Below are 17752 nucleotides of genomic sequence, written 5' to 3'. Positions count from 1 at the left end.
ATTAAAATGATCATTTTAGGAAAGCAAACAAGCATCATAATCAGGGAAGAAAAAACCCAGCCACTTTCTACTCGCCACTGCAACCCAAAGAAATTATGCTGTTCCTCCTTATAAATAATAGGGGTGTGCAACGTGTCATTCCTATTCAGTGTTTGTGGGTTTTTTGGTGCTTATTGATGCTGCATCTGTTTTGTCAGTGCGTCAGCTAATGGAGAAAGTTAATTGTGTTGGTTGTAAGGCCACCTGTCACACACATGCCTCATTTCCATACTAATAGCCCAACAGTGGCAGGCAGTGTACTCCTCTGCAGTAACACACACAGCCTCGTTGGCAACCTGGGCCAAATGTGCCTATGCAGCAACCGCAGCCGTCTTCTCTGAATGCCTCCAGTGTTGTGGCAACCCAGCTCTGCATTAACCCCCCGCGGCCCTTCCCAGCCCGGGGGTGGGTTTTTAAACCCTCGCAGACACGCTGGGTGTCACGTTTTAGTGTGGGATGGTGGTGGGCACAACTCTGCTGCCCTGGCAGGATGGGTGCCTCACGCTCTCCCCGACCAGCAGAATATTTTCCTCCCTCTGCACTGCTGGATCAGGCACCTATGGCCAGCAAAACCTGGCGAGCACTGTCAGTAGTGCTGTTCATATCGGTGCTGAGGACCAGTTGAAAGTCCATCTCTTTTGTCCCTTCTGTTAACATTCCGAATGAGGGAAGCGATGCGGATCGGAGCCAGGAAGAGAAAACATGCCTGCAGCTGAGGCAGACACAGTCGTGCTGGGCTGCATTGGGACTCAGAAAGATGTAAATAAAATTCACTTTGGTGATCGTGCCAATGCCAGAAAAGCTATATTTGATGAATATTTTATTTTAACATATGGAACACTATTCTGATCAGCCAACAGGACAACATATTTCTTCCTTCCTGCTTTCCCCAACCTTTTTTCATATAGAAAATTATGCGAGTAAAGGGATTTATTTTGAACTACCAGGCTTGCTCTTGATCAGGGTCCACGACCCTTGTTCATGTTTTTCTACAGCCTGGAAAAATCGCCTGTAAATCTCTGATGGAGTTTATGCTAAAGGCATGCCCAATTAAGTAATACCTGGAATCTCAATGGCTTCAGGGGAAACTGGTCTTTGTGCTTTTTATATCACTGTAGGAGAAATTAGAAATGCCATAGGCGACTGTTGGGCTTGCAAAGGAATGTTCCATAGGCTAAAAGGCAAACAGTGCCTGAGTTGCTACTCCTTCACACCCTCTATCTGCAATCATTTTAAAGAAAATACTCCATACATAAGGTACTGGCTAATGGTGTAAGCCAGTGACACAGGGATTACCGTGCAGGCATCCTGGTCACGAAAGGAAGTGTCTGTATCTATTACGCATGAAGGAACAAGCCAGAATATTCATTGCTTAGTCCATCTTAGATGCAAAGATGATTAATGGCCCAGGGAAGGTGCAGAGGTACAGCAGTACCTGCCATTAGGCTCTCGCCAGGCTAAAAGTAAATTGATTTCATCTGCAAAACCACACAGTTGTAGGAATTTCCCATTTCTGCATTGAGTTTCTTCAGCAGTGCCTGCAAGCATCTGCTTGGCAGAGGCTGTTGCTCCAGCTCAGCCTTGGGACTGAGTTGGGGTGGGCATCTCTAGCCAGCCTCTGCATGGAGACTTCTGCAGGAAGATTTGGGCAAGCACTCAGCCAAAGTGAAAGGACTCTTGGCATTGGGATTGGAGGGCTACCAAGGAGCTCATCCCAGGTCTCAGGCCAGACCTGGGATGACCCAGTGCCATCAGTGCTGTCTAAATAACGTCAGGGTAAAAGACGGTCCATTTTACATCACACACATTGTGAGCTAAGCCCACAGAAACATACAGTTTGTTAAAATCTTGGGTTATTCTTTTCACTTTCTTTTGGGGTTTGAGCCCAGCTGCTCATTTCCTGATTTCTCACAGTGGTCAAGTGGGCCAGAAGACTTCTCTTACTGAAACAGGGAGTTTCTCAGGCATAGTACTGTTCAGATAAAGTAGAAACAAAACAGCATGTAGAAGGAGAGTTGACTGCACTTATTCACACACAAAAAGTAACCTATTCTGGAAATTTTTAAAAAAGTGAATACTTTTAAAAATTCTGTAGAAAACTGTTGTACAAAAAAACACAAAAACAAAACAAAACAAAAACCCTAACATATAAACCCCATGAATATATGTCTGCATTTTTTTTCTTTCTGCCTTCTCTTACATACTCTGTAGTCAGATCACCCTGCTTGCTAGGCAGCTCTGTATCCTATGAGAGAAGATGTGCTGATTAGTTTGAGAGAGGATGCACTGTGCCATAAAATGGGCTGTCTTTCAGGCTGCTGTATTCCATTATCACTATGGCTAGTTTTGTGGAGAAGAGTACTTCAAAATATTTTGGTGTTTAGGTTTGTTTATTAGTTTTATGTGGGTTGGAAGAGTTAAAACATCAGCCAAACATTTACAGTTGCCTAAACTTTATAACCTGCTCATCTGGGGGACAAAGACTCTTCAGACTGTGTACAGACTGCTAGTTTGCATTTGGCTGAAGCAGGAAGTTTATTCTGTAAAAAAGATACTGAAGTGCCGCACAGACCTTTCTTGTGTGAAATGTATGTCCAGCTTGCTTTGGTGTGTATGTGGACACTTGGAGCCATGCTGCTGATGAGGTGAGCTCCCCTTTCCCCCTGCTCCAGCAGAGCAGAACCCACTCTATCTCCTGAGTAGGTCTGAGGAATTTATCTTCTAAGTCTTCTAACTTCTCCCTATGTCACTGTTATTCTCTTCCCCAAGGAAAGGGCATAAAATTACCTGCAAAAAGGTAGCACAGACTGTTTGGGACAGAAGAGTATTTCTGAACTCCTGTATGCAGGCACACGCATCTCCCACCTTCCAGATACAAAAGAATTTGGAGAATTGATGCACACTCTAATGGCAGCTTCTGTGTTTTAGTTTCCAAGGGATGAAAGCTGGGTAGATCAAGGCAAGAAGCACACAGTTATTTCAAACAAATCTCCAGCCATAGACCCTATTTGCTCAACAATCTGGACATAGCCATGAAGGTTATCTGAATTTTAAAGCCAGAGACACAAGGATCCTTTAACATGGATACAACTTCAATTTTCTACTATTGCTAGCAGGCTGAAATTTTCTGAGAATTTTTTTTCTAACATAGCACAATCTTAGACTGGGATGTCTTAAACTCCTGACATGAAGTTGCAGATTAAAAACTAGCTGACAGCATCGCCAACCTTTCTGGCTGTACCAGTGATACTGGCACTTTGATTTGTCACCTAAACTTTGTAGCTGCTGATATCACAGTGATAGCACTTTGATAAAACGAGGGGATATAGTTTCCCACTCAAGTTCTGCCTTTTTCATTAAAAGCTTTCCAGGGTGAAGTCTGGCACTTTCTATATATGTGCATAAACCTGAGAAATAGTTCTATTTTACACACATGTGTGCATACATATCTGTATTTATACACATATCGATACGTAAAAGTAGTTTTTACATGCATTTATAAACAGTTAATAATTATGTAGTATATTTAGAAATAGTGAAAACAGATATGATTTCTAGAAATGGAAAAATAGTTATTTTAAAAAAAGTAGTGGTCCAAACAAAACCATCACACAGTTTTCTATTCCTTTCAGTTCTCTTTTCATGCTCTTCTGCTTTCTTGAACGAAGGCCAAATTTGAAAACCTGAGTTTGGGCTTAGCAAAAGTTGTCCCTAAATTTTCTTTACTCCCACCAAACAATAGCATCTTGCTTCTGGCATTTTTTTCCCCCAGAAATACTAACATGGTTCTGAGACAACACAATAGGTGATCCCGTGCTTACACACCCATCCACCATACTGCATGCTGTGTTTTCTTCATGGACCTCCTGAGATTGTGTGATTGCATATAGAACCTGGCTCCACACAGTGTCACTATTGTTCTGGCCCTTTTTTTTTCCCCACATGAGTTTTTATGCTCAGCATATCTTGCCATTGTGAACTCAAGGCTTGCTAAAGAAGGGCTCAATTTACCTCTGATTTACCCCTATAAATCAACTAATAAACCATTGTAAGCACTGGTGTTGTTACACTTCATGGTGACAATGGGGACAGAATATGCTGGAACAAACAGAGCCATTCCAGCACTGAGGGCTAAAATGAGCAATATCCTCCATATTTTGAGGCTTCAAAAGGGAAACCTAAACAAAAAACTTCTACATGTATGATTTCCAATGGTGCTTCACTTTAATGTTACCAGTGACCACCCAGGCAAGCTAGAGGGAAATTTACTCGTAATACAGGTACTCTACCACCACTTGTGACCTATCTTTGAACTATCTTCCTTTCTCTGGTGTTCACTTCTTTATGTTGCTGTTTCCACAAATCAGTGTAGCCAGTCAAAAGCTGCTTGAAGCAACCATGTGGCACAGGTAAATCTATAAAAAATTATATAATTTCTGGTGTGAAATGCCTGCAATAGAGATTAGATTGAAGGCTGTCTAAAGATGTGATTTTCCCTCTGTACCATGGCAGCGAGTGGAGCCTCAAACATGCTCCCTGCCGCCATACCATCTGTCTCACATCCACCCTCCCCTGAATGACACGTGCATAGAAGAAGCTATCTCTGCCAGGGAAGTGCAAGGAGAAGCCCAGGCTTTCAGGAAGATCAGGGATGAAATCAGTTTTCACCTTATTCTGATACTGCTGTGTTTGTCCCAGTCAGACACAATCCCTCAAGCAGGGCTCATAGTCATGATACCATGGGACCCTTAATGATGATGAAGAGCTTTTTTCAGCTGTTTTTAGTGACAAAAGAAAGTCAAAACTATTCAGCCAATATCCAAGCCCTTATCCAAGCCCAAGTTACGTCTTTTGTGCCATCACCTTTTCCCAAAGAAAAATTTCCCAGTGGCACAGAATTGAAGCAAAACCAAATTTGGTGATTAACATTTGAGATATTCATTTTTCTTCTGGGGAATCCTTATCTAGAAACGTTATAGTTGCTTTAGATAAACCTGGTAATAAAGTAAAGTCATCTAATTCCTCAGCCAGCCATACCAGGAAGTTCCTGCTAGGTGGTCCACGGAGCTGGGTCATTAGCAGTCAACAAGAGGAACCAGACTGGTACTTCCTCTTCTTTAAGCTGAGTGGGGAAGGCTCAGTCGGTAAAGATGTCTCAGCCAAAGGAAGTGTCACTCTCTTTTAACACTACATAATGCAGCTCGGGCGCCTGCCAAATCGTAATACGCTGGAACAGACGGAGACAGAGTACCGAAGGAAGGAAAGTGCAAACTGCATAAGGCTGCAGCATCTATGTGAGAAACTTTCCTGCACTGTCAGGAAATCTTTCATTTTCCAGGCTAGGAGAATGTTTTGCTTATCTTTTCTGGTTTCATTTTTTCTTTTCCCCTCTACTTTTCAAGGCCTGGTCTCTTGGCATTCAGCCTAGCCTGATGAAGCACACGGAGTCCTGGTATTACAATACTGGTTTTGTTCATTGAGTAGCAGAAGATAACTGTGTTCTGCTTATGTAAGTGCTGTTTATAACATTTATTGCACTAAAATAATTTTATTTTAAAAGTTGGTGATAATAATACTATAAAGAATTCCTGGAGTTTTTAGTAATAAATGCCAGCATCTGCATGATTGGGATATTCAACATCATACATCAGATTTTAAGACTGATTTCTCAGTGTCAGCATGAGCCCTACTCTGAAGGCAGCTGGTACCATCCTTTGGAACTGCTTGTGCAATACTCTGCACCATGTCCAGACACTTTCATTGATAAGAAGAGTTGAGATTCCATAATTTGTTGCAAGATTGTAATTTTGTTCCTGTTACACTTGTGTCATAATAGTAGATTACTTCGCACAGATAGGCAAACCGGTTCATTACATTTTTTGGCATAGAATACATGTTGAATACATCACTTCAAAGTGGCAACAGCTTCCAGATGAACATACAGCCAGTTGTACAACCATAATGATATTAGGCAATGCTATCAGTACCCGACTGACTGAAACAGAGGATTCTTTCTGAGATAAAGTTTTTCTGACAGTCACAGAACCGTAGAATGGTTTGGGCTGAAAGGGACAGAAAAGATCATTTAGTTCCCACTTCTCTGCAACTTTCCACTAGACAAGGTTGCCCAAAGTCCCATCCAATCTGGCTTTGAACACTTCCAGAGATGGGATATCCACAACTTCTCTGGCAGTGTCTCACCATGTTCACTGTAAAGAAATTCATCCTAATAGCTAAACTAAACCTACCCTCTGACCTACAGCAATCACAGCAACCAGTTGGAAAAGAATCTGATTTCTAGTAAACATTACAACATTATGGTGGGTAAAAGAAGAGAAGCATAAAGACTAAGTAGACTCTTAAGTAAGAGACAGCACTGCACTGGTGGTGGATAATAATTGCAAGAAATGTCCTCCTTTCCCTGACATCTGCCTTTACTAGAAGATATGGTCTCACAAACTGAATTAAAAGGTCTGGCATACCATGTAAGCAATCTGTATGTGAGCAGCCTTTCTTTTAAAACAGACAGAAGTTTTTAAAGACGTATTCTAAAGCATTTAATACCTAACCTTGATGTGCACAAGAATACCTAGTGCCAGACAGAACCAAGTTCAACACAATTTGTCCCTGCATACTTCAGGTACTAGGGCTTCCCTGCAACTGGAGACGGGCCATCATGCTTCAACTTTGCTCATCTTCCTCTCCAAAAATTTTCCCTCTGAAGGTACTAAGAATCAGATTTATCTGTCCACAGTTTAGATCCATCTGTGTTTCCAATACCTTGTACTCACTCAAAACACCAGGGATCAAATTCTTGTCTCTTCTGTGACCATGCAGCTGAAACAGCATTCCTCTGAACCAACAGAAGCACTTTGGCACCAGACATGACCCCAGCACACAAACATTTCTGCCCACATGTGGTTACAGGTGATCAGACCAATGAGGTTGGACATCCAGGACTAAACACTAATCTTTGTCTTGCCCAAGCCCACAGGCAACACCTCAGCAAGAGTACTTTCTCCCCTTTCCTTCCCCTACTTCCCACTGGGGTTTTCCCAGCCCCAGAACTACCTCTGTTTCCTCAAGTGTGAAAGAAGGGGTTGATCCGCAGCTCATCCTGCAGGCTCAATTAAATGAGTATTTTGGGGCACCCCTGAAGGCAAAATGACATCTGCATGCTTGACGCTATAGAATGAGAGCACAATGCTTTAAAGCCTCTCAAAAAATCTACAGGACAGTTAATATGATTTAAGCCTATATTTAAATTTTATGAGACTCATTTTCAAGGCTAATAACCCAGTTTACTGTGCACAATATCAAATGCAAATTTTATTACTGACTTGGTAAAAACCAAGATGATATTCATTAGCATATCTCAGCGCATCACCCTTTTTTTAGCCAAAAGGTGCACCAGGAGTAACAGTGGGAGTTTTTATATGTGCTGTAAATTACAGTTACTATCTCATTAGATAAACACATTTAAAATCAGGTTATCATTCACTTATATATCAGAAAGTTGTTTGTTCAATTGCAGCTAGTCTCGCATTACAACATATGGTGCATGAAATTCTTAGACTAATAAAATTTCAAGGTACAGGGAGCTGGTGCCTTGGAAAAAACTGTTTCTGCTCAACGAATGGCTCAATATAATCTGTAATTGCTTCGAAACAATTATGCAGCAGGCTGTTTTGTACTTAATAGTATTTACATCCTTGGGTTTATTAGCAACAAAATCTAAGTGGAACTTGTGAAAGAGAAATTAATTTTTCTGTTAAAAGATGTAAAGTTTTAAGTTAAAGATCCAGCAGATTGTGGAAATCTAAAATGTATGCAATAGTCTCTAAATTAACTTATTTCTCATTGAAATGTTTCATTATTCTTTTAGATACCTGTGGCAGATTATCAAGTAATTCTTCAGGAGCTGAGTTCCCCTGAACTTTCACCACTCCCAGCAAAGTTTAGGTTTTTTTCCTTCAGTGCATGCACTCTGGCTTTGCTGTCTCCTGGAAATAAACGCAACGAATGTCCACATATAGTATTTGAAATCAAATTGAAAACTCCTATGCCTGTGAGGTTTTGCCTACTAAGTTTGACAGTGGTGACTGGAACATGAGTCAGCATTTTGTACTTCTTTATATGCTGGCCATGGAACAAGCAGCCCAGTACACAGTGACGCAGAGAGGCATGCTGTATGCAGAGCAACAGTTATGCAGCTGCATAACAGCTTTGGATCAGACTTTCCTATGGTATGCTGGAGCTTCAGCAGCTTCAGCAAAACCCGGCCAGTTTGCAGAAGCGTTGGGGTTATATCTGACAGAAGTACTTAATTACTCCTGCCATTCTGGGCATATCCACATATGCTCTGCTGATAAAATACAAATCATCATATACAAACCTAATGTCAAGTGTATTATTTCAGTGTTCAGTTAGGAGCGATGAACTGCACACTACTGCCTCATTGCATGGCTCCTACTGAGCTCAAATCTGTGAGACAGCTTGAGGGCAGTTACACATTTGGGGGTTAAGGTGGTTTTCTTGCCTTTTGTCATTAACTATTTTTCCTTCTTTTGTTTATGATGTCTTGGATTTGCCTGCATTGTAAGCTGTCTCCAAGGTTAAAGCTGTATTTTATAGAGACATCCTTTCTCCTGACCGCTAACTCTGTGCACCAGCACTAGCAAAACTGGATTGTAATGAGGGCCCTGATAAAACAATTGTTCTCACTCTGCTCAGTACTGCTAACTTCAGGATGACTTCAACGAAACAGCATTAACACCTTTCAGTTGTTCTTGTACTAACATGTTCTTAAATACTGTTACTAAAATCTCTGCCTCTGTGTCCAGCTTTATCTGTCTTTCTCTTCTGCAGCAACTCCACTATTTTTCCTGTTGCTGTAATCTGCAATGAACTGCAGTGAATTCCTTGCCAGAGCCCTCACCACCGCGCACTCATGCCAGCTGTACCCCGGGATGATTATCGTATGGGAAGCACTTCCTATCACCATCATATAGGAGGGTTTGTTAGAGAACAATGTGATAAAACTTTGCCAAAAAAAATCCTCCCTCCTTCATCCAAGGGAATATCTCTAATTGCTGATTTCAAAAGATCTGCAATGAAGAACTGTTACAAGAAAATTCTCATGTGAAGCCTCACGACCTTGCTGGCTAGTCCTGATAAGAAAGGTGTAAGTTGTTAGGAAGTACACCCCTCTGTCTAGAAAAACCACCTTTAGATTTTGCAACATCAAGAAACAAGGCTAACCCAATTTCAGCACTGTTGATGGAATAAAACACAGAATAAACCCCAAATTACATTGTGGGGCAATGCTGAAAACCCCCACCAGACTGCGTGTGGAAACTAAATCCCAGCACATGACAAATGCAATCTGCTCTCACTCAACTCACCAACAATCCTCCTGCAAAGGTGGCTTTCCCCAGCCAGGGCTGGGACCCCCTCCTAACTCCCTGCTGCCTACTGCTGTCACTTGGAGCAGGTCTGGGGCTGCTACAGCATTTTCTAATGAAGGAGAGGCCAAACCTAGTTGCTAACTGTGCATTTGGGATTTCAAGCACATTTGGGTTTCTCTGAGTCTGCCTTCAAGCTATTTCCAATCTGCAAGTTTTCTTACATTCCTGTAGAGCAGTGACACCTTTTTTTTTTTTTTTGTATTCATACAGCACCTAGCAAAACGAGTGCCATCTCTGACAAGGTCTCCAAGATTCTGCTGCAAAGTAAGCAATGTTAATAGTATTGGATGTATCTGATCCCTGGCACAAGTGATTTCCTGAGGGGCATTAATGTATTTGTCAATTAATAACATCTGTGAATGAGTGTATACAGACTGGAATTGGGTCCATGCTGTATTACTTATGAATATGATTTTATCAATCAGCCACCATCTTAGCAGGATGCATTTTCCAAATTCAATTTGTCTGAACTGTATTCCATAAAAATTACCTCATCATCCAGTGCCTGCCCATATTAATGATGGGAGAAGTGAGGTTTAGGGAATACATCCATTTTAAAAAAGGACACTTTCGGCTATGGGCAACATGGCCAAACAACTATTAGCAATGGTGGGTGCAGCGGTAGTGAGGAGGGGAAAAGGTCCACAGCCATGTGAAGCGGGTGAATACACTGTGCTAATGAAGGTTAAAATTCCTCGATTATTTTGTATACTTTGTAATTTCTTTGGCAACCCCAAATATCTGTTCCACTCTTCCAGGCTTTTTGAATTTGTATTTTTCAAAGCTCTTTAAAATAAAAATAAATGTGGGCACTTTCCAGATACTCTACCCATTTTTGGCATCCGGGGTCACTTCGGGATGGAGGGGCAAGCGTTCTCGGATGGACTGAGGATGTCACATGGAATCGGACGGGCTGTTAAGGGCTCCCAAGTCTCCGCACTCCCTCAGCTGCCCTACTTCTGTGCCCAGATGCCCGACGACAGCCAGAAGTCGTGGACCAGCCTTTGGGACCCCCCGGATGCTCCCCCCTTCCCAGCGGATCAGCTCACAAGGGGACAGGAGGCGTTTTCACACCGGGATCTGCGGTTTCACCGAGGCGGCGGGGAGAGGAGGAAGGGAGGCCATAGGCTGCCCCACTCCCGCTGCTGTGGGGACGAAACCAGCCCCTTTGGGAGAGCTTGGTCGGTTTGTTTTAGTAACAGCTTCCCCCATAAAGCCCGGGCAGGCAGAGCCGAGCCTGGCTGAGCTGCCGGCTCCAGCGGCATCCCCGCGCCGGAGCCGCAGTCCCGCCCGGCTGGAGCACCGGGCCGAGCAGCGCCATCTAGTGGCGGCAGGGGCGAGCGCACGGCCTCCCCGCGCAGAGCGGCCCCAGGGGCGGGCGTGCGGAGCCGCGCTCCCGCCTTCCCCGCCGGAGAGCCTCCCCCGTCCTCCTCCTCTCGCATCTCCTCCCTGCCATCCATCACCGCCCGCCGCTGTCACTTCGCCGCCGCGGCTGTCACCCGGCTGTGACTGAGGTAGAGAAAAATGAGCCGTTTAAGCGCGGCGGAGCCCAGGACGTTCAGGAACACGAGACAAATTAACAAAGTGCGAGAAATTAGAGTGCATAAATCTGACGGATGTAAATTATCGTGTGGCTGCTCATACTCAGAAGTACAGAAATCTGAGTGCCGTAGTTAAGCCTGTCTGTCCTGGGCCTGCTTTCCTACAGGATGCTGACATCCAATTCAGCCTCCCTATCTTCATCCCATCTGATGGTTAACTCACCTCACTGCGCTTTAGTGTTTTCTTTCAGGAAAAAAACCTACTTTAACCGATTCATCCCAACTTACATATGACGTTAGTGGGGAAAGTGGGAAATTATCTGAGCTAAAACTCAGTCTTCATGTGATTTTTGTGCCTCTTCTCCTAGGTTGTCTCATCCATAGTCCTAACCATAAGTTGATTTCCCTTCACAGTGGAGGAAGTAAATCAGCAGCACTGACTCCAGACACATGAAGTGTTCCAGAGATATCAGAAAATTAATTAAAAATATAATGAAGCTTGTTAACTTGCCATGAAGTTATTCTTCTTGTCTGTAATTAAAATCCTACAGTAACTCTGTGAACATAATTACAATATGCCCCAAAAATAACACCAAAGTAAACCTGATGTAGGAAAGAGGAAACAAGAAAATTGCATCTCTGATGCAATGTTGTAACTGAAAGCTTCATTTTTGCACGAATAAAAATGACAATCAACCTGTTTCCTCTTCCCCCAATACATACAAATTAAGTAGCATTTGAATCTTTTGGTGATACCACCAAAATCAGATACTTATAACAGTCTACCCCAAATCACTGTGTTGTTAAAGTTACTGATTTGTTTTTCAGAACAACATACAGATACGAAAGATGGACACATCCAAATTTGATCTAGATGCCCACATAAAGTATCGAGCTGGGTAAAATTTCTGAATACTATGATCAACTATCACCTCTTATAAAACAATGGCAGGAAAAAAAAGGCAGCACAGAGGAAGAACCTACTCACTATTTTGCAGTTGCGGTGAATTGCAGGTTAGTTTATGTTTTGAATTAGAAACTCATGATTATGTCAATTTCTTTTCATTGTAATCAGAGATATTGTTCTTATTTGTATCATTATTTTGGCAGGTTTTTAGGCAGATTGCAAGATAACGAGATCCACATGAGGTCATCCATCTCCCACACTACTCTGGGAGAATGAACTATTTGGTTATATTAAATTTGGCCTCTTTCTTTTCATTACAGAAAGACGTGGTATCAAATAGGACCCAGCCTATTTAAGCTTTCTTCACACTTACTATTCCCTTATACTTAAACCAAGCTTATTATTTATCATCTCTGGGGTCTGGAAAATCCCCAGATTTTTCAGATTCGAGGTTTTCTTTCACTTTTACTTTTGTTATTCTTAGAGTAGCAGTGCAGGTAACAGTGCAACACAATAGTAGTCCTCAACAAACTACCCTGAGAAAACAATCTTATTTATGTTCAATCACTTTTTGTAATAGCCACCTTCCTTCCTGCCTTAGAAATGAAAGGAACCGGTAGTCCCCAACAAAGCATGTGATATGACCATGTGCCAGCATAGTGCTTCAGGCACGGGAAAAACAGAGATTTGAATGACAGCACTGACACTCTTTGGTGATAACACTTAAAATTAAAATTGACACTTAAAATTATATTGCTCAAAATTCAAATACGAGATTCTTCATTTGTTTTGGGGCAGTGAAATGGTCTCAGGTCTGATCTGTCTAACCCATTTCATCTATATATCTTTCTGTGATTCAAGGCCATGAAACCAGTTTCTCTGCCACCACTGTCATGGGAGTTAACTTTCCTGATGCCACAAGTTTTGCTGAGCAACAAAAGAAGAGTAGCTTTATGCACACTTGAGAAAAGCAAGTGGAACTGTGATGTTATGACACCTACCAGTTACTCAAAATGCATGAATGCAAAATACAAAGCAACCCTAACTGAAGATGCAAGTGTTCTGTATCTTGATAGAAATGCAATTTGTATATATATTAATGTTTATTACATGGAGGTTACCAAAATGAATAGTATCCCCTTTTTTGAATGCTGCACACCATCCTGTGACCTGTGACTTGCAGTTGCTGTGGCAGTGACTTTCAAAGTACTCTTTGGAAATTATTTGGAAATAATTTAATATTTAGAAGTTATTTAATTTAGTTTATAGTTGTCTTTTGAGAGAGTTTTAAGCAAAGAAAAATACTATCTCATGTGGTGACTTTAGATAATATCCATGACTGAATCATGGATATTCTATGAGAGTTTCTAACCTTCACAAAATCTTCAAGAAACCTGATCAACTGGGACCTTGGGTTTGGAGCTTGAATGTTGAAAGCTGTTGCACCTTGCAGGTGACATTTTTTCACTCCATGAAGAGTCTTAACACTTTGGGGAAAACTTTCAGTTAAACTCATTAAGATATCTTTCTGATTCCAAATGTTCTAGAAGTTGAGTCACTCCACTTCTGTTTAGACTCAGGTCAAAGAAGATCTTTTCCTTGAAGATTCATGCATGGCACCTCGCCATCTCTGCTCTAGATACTCAATTTCTAATGCAAAAGTTTCACAGAATTTACCAAGCAGGGGAGGAAGCCCAGAAGCTGGAGAGGACTCTTGTCTTCTTATGGGGTTCAGCAGTTCTGTTGATATTTTGAAACAGGTGATAATAATATCACAGCTACATTTTGTCATCCTTAAAGATATCTCCAAGTTAGTACTGCCTGGAACTCCCTGGTTAGTACTGTTAGGTACTTTCATTACTGTAAACAAGTGCCAACCATCCTCTCACATCCCTTACTGCCGTAATCACTAAAGCTGTATCACATTCCCAACATAAACATTTGTTTGTACCCCCACATGGATGGCAGTGAGAGGAAGGCTCGCCCACACTGGCATGACCCAGGTGACATTAAGTATTTCTACTGAGCACCAAATACTGCCAAGCTCTTCCACCTCCATTCAGGATCAGAAATTAGAGATATGTAATTGCTCCCAAGCTTCATTACTTTACACTTGCCACTGTGACAAGTAGCAGTGAGTGGTGACCCATGCCAGGTGGTCAGTTGTCCCTCTTATGAGGAACTGGACATTGTGTTGTAGTGAGGATAAAGATGCAGAGGATCACCTTGGCTCAGGTGAAAACTAGGTTAGGCATTTGTCAAGAAAGTTGTCTGGATGAGCAGATTGAAGGAAACAGCATGGTCAAGGTCTCCCAGAATGATTAACCTGCCAAGGGCCCTTTTCCCCGCCCATAGGAACTGCAATGCCTTGTGAAGGGATTCTTTCTCACAGGAATGAAAGGAACAAAGTGGAAATTGCTACTCAGATATGATGCCTATTGGGTTTTACCTTTTTTTCTTTTATATATTCTCTATTGAAAAAGGCATCAGATGGTTTACTCATCCTTCTCCTGGCATAGTCCCTCATCTGTCATACAAGGGGTTGTATTCCTGTATTTTCTGCCATGTATTGAAACATGAAGATTGCAAGAACATTCTCACTTCTTTTATGTCACTCCTTCAAAGCCAGACAGAGCCACTGCTAGGAACTACTTCCTTTCCTTTGATTACCTCCACTGTGTTGTAAAGCAAAATTGACCCTTACGTAACTATATTTGTCAGGTGGCAGAAAAGACAATATTAAAAATACCACAGAAGCCCAACGTTTTATGGGTTTCCCACTTACAACTGTGAAGATGTTGCTCTCAAGCCGCTAGCTGTGCAGAGTTTTCATTTTGGCCCATTCTGTATAGAAAAATGTGATAAAGTTGCTGCATGACACAATGTTGTGGTTCAGAAATGGTATTCTCCAATTCAGTTCTCCTGCTAAAACCACATTGCTACTCACTCCTCCTGCAATTGAATGCCCTAAAGACAAAGATCATGGATTTACTGGAAACAGCAATGAGATAAAAAAACAACAGCAACAATATTAATAACAAAGATATAAGACAAAGAAACAATTTACATGGAAAGTCCACGGCAATACCAGATCTTCCCTGGCATATTTTCTCCTGACCAGAAGGAATCCCTTCTCCTCAGAAGCAAGAGTGAGTCTCTTCCTTTGGCCCCTATGATTGACATAAGGTGATACAGAATAATATCTGGGCCTTAGCCATGCCACCTTCTGGCTACTGAGAAAATTAACCCTGTCCTGGCCAAAACCAGCATGCATTATGTACTGTTTCTCAAAAATAGAATTAGCCCATTGTGCTGGGTTCAGAAGTGTTTCAGCTTGAGACCTGAGGTTTCAAGCAGGACAGTTCTTGCTGACTCTTCCCAACCTAGCAAAGGATTCATCTGATGGTTAAAATCCTTGTCCATACCTATTTCTCAACATCTGTCTATCTATCTGTATATCCCTCTATCCAGCTATCCACCCATCAATCCATCTGTCTGCCCAGCTGTTTATTTCAGCTGTTGCCCTCAATACTTTCTTCACCGATACAGTCAGGGAGAGGGCAGTTTAGTGATTAAGTAACAAATGTACTCTAACAGCTAAAGGGGGACACACCATGTTTGCCCAGGGGCCTCTTAGCCTAAAGGCAGGAGTGAGGGTAAACTTCCTTCTGTGAGGGCTAGATACTATTTGGGAAATGGCCATAAGGAGATTTTGTGGGAAACCAGAGCTAGTGCTGAAACAATTTCTTCCATACAAACTGTTCTGCTTTCTGTGGTTCCTAGGAGTTGATCAGACCTGATGGAAGGCCTCTGTGTTGTTGGAGGGATTGTATTTGCCCCAGCAAATCTACTTCCATCTCATTCCCCCTGCCCCACAGGCTTGCTAGTTAAGGATCCCTGCCTGGGAATCCCCATGCTGCTTTTGCTTCCCAGAACCCTATTGCCAAGGGGTTTTCCACAAGGTCAAGCAGGTCAGAATTTTTGTTTTTGTAAAATTAATGTTTAATTAGCTTTGGCTACAATATATACTGATGGAATTTCTGGTCACCTAAGAAATACTTTAAAGAAACAACTGAATCAATTTATCACAGTCCCCTATTATGTCCTAAAAACAACAAAAAAAAAATGTACTTCAGTAGCAGCTCTAATCAAGGGTATAAAAGATCAAGGAAAAAGAAAGACAAACAATAAGCTTTATTTGGCTCTTTAAGATAGTTAACAAATAGCAAGATAGTGACTTCAGGCTTTAAATTACTTTACTTTGGCACTCCAGACAGCAGCCAGATATGTTTTTTCCCTCTAATTTTACAAGCTAATTTTACAAGCTGCTTTCAAAAACATAGTTAAACTTCCCAACTCTTATCTTGCTATCATATGTCCAAAGCAAATGTCCTCAAACTTCAGGATCAGCCCCTATCACAGCTCTCTTACGATGCTTGAAACTGTGCAAATTCTACATGTGAAGTACACACTTGCTACAAACACCTCTGCCAGTTTCACAGCAGACCTCACATAAAAGCTGCAAGCAGCAAGGAGAGGGATGGCCAGCAAGAGGCACGTGGAGTGAAAGTGATGTGCCCTTTGTGGCAGGTGGAGGATGGCAAGATGCAAGGACCGCAGCTGCACCCAGTGCCCAGCAGCAGGGGGGAGGGCAGTGGATGGACCCACAGACAGACAGACAGATACCTACAGAAATATACAACCCACCAAAACTGCGGAAGTTGTCTAATTAAGCTCCCCTTCCCTGTAAAGCTGTCGCTAGGTAAGCAAAACTGTTTAAAACATGCTCATCATTAAAGTGTCCCCCGACAGCAGGATGCAGCAGCAGACTCAGCGACAGAAGGGAGAAGAAGAGAGGCATATGGACCCCAGCCCTGTCCCCTGCTGACAAGCTGCCTCGCTGCAAGCCCCCTTTTCACTGTCGTCCGTGCGTGCAGCAGATTGCAATGGCCCAACTTTCCCATCTGTATCCCAGGCCTGTGCCCCCAACAATGTGGCAGCCATGCAGTTTTCATCAGGCGGGGAGCAGGGGAGGGGGGAGGCTGTGGGCAGGGAAGGGTGGGAGAAGGGGGAGATATTAACCACCAATAATCACAATGCTATCCATAATGCATTGTCTCCATGAGATTACATGGTATATTTCCAGTGGGGATTAGCCCATCCATCACGGCCCTTTATTGGCCCTTTTTTTGTTGTATAAAGCCCAAACACTCTCGTAAAATTCTAAACCGCTTAATTGCTGTGCTGTAAAAATTTGCATATCAGAGATATGTCATTCCTTCGTTAAATGGCACTAGGCATTTGTTACAAGGTCCCAACAATTGCAGGAGAGCACCCCAGAAAAAGGTCACCTCTTGGCATTATGCAAAGTTCTCTGCTGAATTCTAATCTGTAGCAATTACGGCTTGAATGTATTGCAACTTAATGGATTTTGATTTTCTGTGATTCAAACTCCCTTGGCTCAGACAGCCTTTGCTTCATCTGATCAGACAAGATAAGCAATGTGATGGTGATGGTATGGTCTCTGTTTCTCTAAGGCCTGCAAGCTTGACTCCTTAAAAGGTGTCTTTCTAAGCGGAACTGTGAACCTTGGTGCAAACTTCCCATATGCATATATATATGCATATATATTCCATATGGGCATATGTCTTGATTTCGTAGATTAATAACCAGTAGAGAGTACTGCAGCCATCACATTGCCACTTTAAGTATTCAACATTGAAACAACCTGAAGTTAGATGTTTATGTATGTGTACTAACAAAAAGAATAATTATAGTAATGAGCAGGTTTTAACCCA

This window comes from Anomalospiza imberbis, chromosome 3, assembly GCF_031753505.1.
Source record: "Anomalospiza imberbis isolate Cuckoo-Finch-1a 21T00152 chromosome 3, ASM3175350v1, whole genome shotgun sequence".
NCBI lineage: Eukaryota > Metazoa > Chordata > Aves > Passeriformes > Viduidae > Anomalospiza > Anomalospiza imberbis.
This window is presented reverse-complemented; position numbering follows the sequence as displayed.